Source organism: Trichechus manatus, unplaced genomic scaffold (assembly GCF_000243295.1).
Source record: "Trichechus manatus latirostris isolate Lorelei unplaced genomic scaffold, TriManLat1.0 scaffold00027, whole genome shotgun sequence".
NCBI lineage: Eukaryota > Metazoa > Chordata > Mammalia > Sirenia > Trichechidae > Trichechus > Trichechus manatus.
Window position 1 is genome coordinate 9,761,714 of NW_004443963.1, and position 6,065 is coordinate 9,767,778.

Consider the following 6,065-nt stretch of genomic DNA (forward strand, 5'->3'; position numbering starts at 1 on the left):
GCAAGGACTAGAAGGCAGGAGGGGACAGGAAAGCTGGTAATGGGGAACTCAGGGTTGAGAAGGGAGAGTGTTGACATGGGTGGTAACCAATGTCACAAAACAATATGTGTACTGTTTAATGAGAAGCTAGTTTGTTCTGTAAACCTTCATCTAAAGTACAATAGTTTAAAAAAAAAAAAAAGATCTACAGCCTTGGAAACCCTATGGGGCAGTTCTACTCTGTCCTTTAGGGTCACTATGAGTTGGAATTGACTCAACAGCAATGGATGTGTGGTATGCCTCTTCTTCACTTATCTGCTGTAGCAGAGACTTTTAGTTGTTTGCCAGTATCTGTTCTCTCCTCTCTTGTTATAACAGAACCCTAGATTGTTTAAAAATATGGGCACATAAATGCCCCAAACCAAGACTGTATTTCCCAGCTTCCCTAGCAGCTAGATATAGCCATGTGACTAAGTTTTGGCCAACAGGCTGTGAGAAATAAATAATACATGTAACTTTTGAGTTGTTCCCATAAAAGGAAGGGATGTGGCAGTTTCTTCCCGTTTTCCTCTTCTGCTGGTTGGAATGTATTAGTGGTAGTGATCCATCTTGGATTATGAGGATGAGGACAACATGCTAGGGATAATGGAGTAACAGGACAGAAGGAGCCACCATTTTAGCCTTGAACTGCTTTCTCCAAGAGCACTGTTTCAGAGAAAAAGAAAATTTTATCTTGTTTAGGTCACTATCATTTCAAATCTGTTAGAGAAGCTGAAGCTATGTCCTAATAGCAGTTGCCTTGGAATCAATTCCAACTCAAGATGACCTCATGTGTGTCAGAGTAGGACTGTACTCCACAGGTTTTTCAATGGCTAGTTTTTCAGAAGTAGATTGCCAGGCTTTTCTTCTGAGACACCTCAGGTGACTCAAACTTCTAGTCTTTCAGTTAACAGCTGAGTGTGGTAACCATTTCCACCATAAAGGGATTCCATCCTAACTGATATAGTCTACAAAATAGTCATTTTCTAAATTCTATTGATTCTATCTTCCAAACATCTGCCACACCATCCCTTTGACTCCATTCCCACGGGTATTCCACTAATTCATTTCTTCTCTCAATCACCAAGAGTGTACTAACTGAGCTGGTCTCTAATTCAGTGGTTCTCAAGGAGATTTTACCTCCCAGGGGATATTTGGCAATGTCTGGAGACCTTTATGGTTGTCACAATGACGGGAGGGGGCATGCTACTGACATCTAGTGCATAAAGGCCAGGGATGCTGCTAAATACCTACAATGTACAGGACAACCCCCTCACAACAAAGACTTATGTGGCTTTAAATGTCAAAAGTGCCGAGGCTGAGAAGCCCTGATCTAATCTGACTAGGAAGAAAGGCCTGGTGATCTACTTCCGAAAAATCAGCCAGTGAAAACCCTATGAATCACAACTGCCCAATCCTCAAGCGTCTTAGGTATCTAGTGCTGCTATAACAGAAATACCACAAGAGGATGGCTTTTAACAAAGAGAAGCTTCTTCTCTCACTGTCCAGTAGGCTACAAGTCCATATTCAGGGCATCAGCATCAGGGGAATTCTTTCTCTCTCTGTCGGCTCTGGAGGACGGTCCGTGTCATCAATCTTCCCTTGGTCTGGGAGCATCTCAGCACAGGAACCTCAGGTCCAAAGGACATGCTCTGCTCCCAGCACTGCTTTCTTGGTGGCATAAGGTTCCCATATGTCTCTGCTCATTTCTCTCTTTTATATCTCAAAAGAGATTGGCTGAAGACATTATCAAATCTTGTAAACCTTATCAGTATAACTGCCATTAATCCATCTTATTAGATCATAGTGATTGAGTTTACAACACATAATGAAATCACATCAGATTACAGAATGGTACACAATCATACAATACTGGGAATCATGACCCAGCCAAGTTGACAGATATTTTGGGGGGACACAATTCAATCCATGACATCAAGTGATCATGAGGATGGTGCAGGACCAGGCAGTGTTTCGTTTCATTGTGCACAGGGTTGCCATGAGTGAGAGACTGACTTGAGGAAGCTAACAGCAACAACAATCTATCCTTCACAGTCTATCAGTGATAGATCCAAATTTCAGATCTGACCATGCCCATCATGGTAGACGCCTGCTAGATTCATGGCTTCCTGTTATCTTTTGAAGCGCTTTCCTATATTGGGAGAAATATCAGTATTATGAGTCCCACGTCCCTAATGAAGGAGTCAGGATCCTCATTCCCAACCTCTTTTGCAGCCAAGACTCAGCCATGGGACCGGACTGACTCAATTAGATGCACGTGTAAGAGTCTTTGATTCAGAAACGAGCAAGATGAAGAAACAGGTTCTCTGGGAGCCTGGCATTTTGTTGGTGCAGGAGGCTGCGTGGGTATGTGGCTGCCGCAGTGGTTGTGGGAGCCATTCCCCAGGTTCTGGGAAGCAGTGACAGCAGTTTCCTCCAGTGCCTAGTGGGGCCGTGGCAGCAGCACCTCCAGTCATGGCAGTTTCCTCGTCAGGCCAGTTCTTCAGTGTGGTTCTGAGCTTCATTCCTGGAAGCTTAGCCATGGGTTTCTTCTCCAGCCATCCCTAGAATTCCCTGAACTAGCCAATATCCTTTTAATACTCCCCTTTTTTTCCCCTATATCAGCCTGAGTCAGCTTCTATTGCTCAAAACTGAAAACCTTGATGGATAAAGACTTCGCTGCTTAAAACCCTCCAGTGGCTACCCATATATTCTGGGACGTGTTCCAAATCCTTTGCTCAGCCCAAGGCTCTTTTGTATCTGAGTTACATCCACTTCTGTCCTTCGTTCTGACCACACAGAGTCACCCCGATCCTGCCATCTTCCTCAGCCCATATTTCTTCACATAAAAATTCATCTTGAACAGCCCCAACCCCGTTCTCCATATAGGTAATGCCTGCTTAGCCTTATTCACAGAAGACTGGGTTCATTTGTTCTAGTGGTAGCTTCTGAGCAGGCCAGGAGAACAGTTCTTATTCCTGAGATGCCTTTGAGCTGCATGTTTTCAGTCTGCTCTAAGCGTATTCCTCTAGTCTCCCTTCACTCCTGTGAGCTCCCTCACTTCCTTTCAGAGAATTGCTTTTTGGTACATGTTAGTCATTTCCATTGCTTTCCATCAAAGAACCCTAGTGGCACAGCAACTGTACTGTATGTACCCCAACACCTCGGACTGTGCATGTCTCCATCATAAACAAGATACTTTTTACACTCTACTGCAAGAGTTAATTCATTCAGTTGTAAGCTCTGTGTGGGCAGGAACAAGTATTTTTGGTCTTTGAGTTCCAAGCACTTATGATGATACCTGGTACGAAGTCGGTAATCAATACATGTTTATTGATCGAATTAATGGCAGAATGTTGACAAATGCTGCCACCTATTGGGAGAGACTTTATTCAACTATTTTATAATGATTTGGACAATGGTTATTATATGAGGATGAAACTAAATTACCATCATTATCATCATTAGCATTATTGTCAGATCCTCTGCGGGAGACAGCCTCCAAAACGGCCCCCAATGATTCCTGTCAATAGGTATTCATACCTGTGGGTTGTCCCTCCCACACTGAAGGGTTGGTCTGTGTGACCAACAGAATATGACACAAATGATGGTATGTGACTTCTGAGCTAGATCATAAAAGACATTGTGACTTCTTCCTTGGCCTGTCTTTTGGATCACTTGCTCTGAGGGACACCAGCTGCCATGTCACTAGTATACTCTAGCAGCCCTATGGAGAAGCCCATGTGGTGAGAAACTGAGGCTTCCTGCCAACAGCCATGTGAGGTAGTTATCTTGGGAGAAGATCCTTTAGCCTGAGTCAAGACTTCAGATGACTGCAACCCTGGCTGATATCTTTTTTTTTTTTTAAATTGTTGTGCTTTCAGTGAACGTTTACAATTAAAGGTAGTCTCTAGTACAAAAATTTATACATACATTGTTATGTGACCCGAGTTGCTCACCCTATACTGTGACAGCACACTCATCCTTTCCACCCTGGATTTCCTGTGTCCATTCAACCAGCTCCTGACCCTCTCTGCCTTCTCATCTCGCCTCCAGACAGGAGCTGCCCATTTAGTCTCATGTATCTACTTGAGCTAAGAAGCACACTCATCACGAGTATCATTTTATGTCCCATAGTCAAGTCTAATCTTTGTCTGAAGAGTTGGCCTCAGGAATGGTTTTAGTTTTGGGCTAACAGAGAGTCCGGGGGCCATGTCTTCCAGGGTCCCTCCAGTCTCAATCAAACCATTAAGTCTGGTCTTTTTACTAGAATTTGAGTTCTGCACCCCACTTTTCTCCTGCTCCATCAGGGACTCTGTCTTGTGTTCCCTGTCAGGGCAGTCACTGGTGGTAGCTGGCCACCATCTAGTTCTTCTGGTCTCAAGCTGATGGAGTCTCTGGTTTATGTGGCCCTTTCTGTCTCTTGGGCTAATACTTTCCTTGTGTCTTTGGTGTTGTTCATTTTCCTTTGCTCCAGGTGGGTTGGGACAAATTGATGCATCTTAGATGGCCACTGGCTAGCTTTTTAGACCCCAGATGCCACTCACCAAAGTGGGATGCAGAACATTTTCTTAATAAACTTTGTTATGCCAATTTATGTAGATGTCCCCTGAAAGCATGGTCCCCAGACCCCCGCCCCGGCTACTCTGTCCCTCAAACTGTTTGGTTATATTCAGGAAACTTCTTAGCTTTGCTTTAGTCCACTTGTGGTGACTTCCCCTGTAGCGTGTGTTGTCCTTCCCTTCACCTAAGATAATTCTCGTCTACCATCTAGCTAGTGAATAACACTTTCCCATCCTCCCCACCCTCGTAACCATCAAAGAATGTTTTCTTCTGTGTTTAAACCTTTTCTTGAGTTCTTATAATAGTGGTTTTATACAGTATTTGTCCTTTTGCAAGTGACTAAATTCACTCAGCATAATGCCTTCCAGATTCCTCCATGTTATGTTTCACAGATTCATCATTGTTCTTTATCATTGCATAGTATTACATTGTGTGAATACACTATAATTTGTTTATCCATTCATCTGTTGATGGGCACCTAAGTTGTTTCCATCTTTTTGCTACTGTGAACAGTGCTGCAATGAACATGGGTGTGCATATATCTATTCCTGCGATGGCTCCTATTCCAGGATATATTCCAAGGAGTGGATTGCTGGATTGTATGGTACTTCTGTTTCTAGTTTTTAAAGGAAGCACCAAATTGATTTCCAAAGTGGTTGTCCATTTTACATTCCCACCAACAGTGTATAACTGTTCCAGTTTCTCCACAACCTGTTCAGCATTTATTATTTTGTGTTTTTTGGATTAATGCTAGGCTTGTTGGGGGTGAGATGATATCTCATTGTAGTTTTGATTTGCATTTCTCTAATGGCTAATGATCATGAGCATTTCCTCATGTGTCTGTTAGCCGCCTGAATGTCTTTTTTGGTGAAGTGCCTGTTCATATCCTTTGCCCATTTTTTAACTGGGTTATTTGTCTTTTTGTTGTTGAGGCTTTGCAGTATCCTGTAGACTTCAGAAATTAGACCCTGATCGGATTTGTCATAGCCAAAAATTTTTTCCTAGTCTGTAGGTTTTCTTTTTACTGTTTCGGTGAAGTCTTTTGATGAGCATAAGTGTTTGATTTTTAGGAGCTCCCAGTTATCTAGTTTCTCTTCTGGCATTTGTGCATTGTTAGTAATGTTTTGTATTCTGTTTATGCCATGTGTTAGGGCTCCTAGTGTTGTCCCTATTTTTTCTACCATGATGTTTATCATTTTTGATTTTATATATTAGGTCTTTGATCCATTTTGAGTTAGTTTTTGTGCGTGGTGTGAGGTATGGGTCTTGTTTCATTTTTTTTGCAGATGGATATCCAGTTATGCCAGCACCATTTGTTAAAGAGACTGTCTTTTCTTCAATTAACGGACTTTGGGCCTTTGTCAAATATCAGCTGCTCACAGGTGGATGAATTTATGTCTAGATTCTCAATTCTGTTCCATTGGTCTATGTATCTGTTGTTGTACCAGTACCAGGCTGTTTTGACTACTGTGGCGGTATAATCG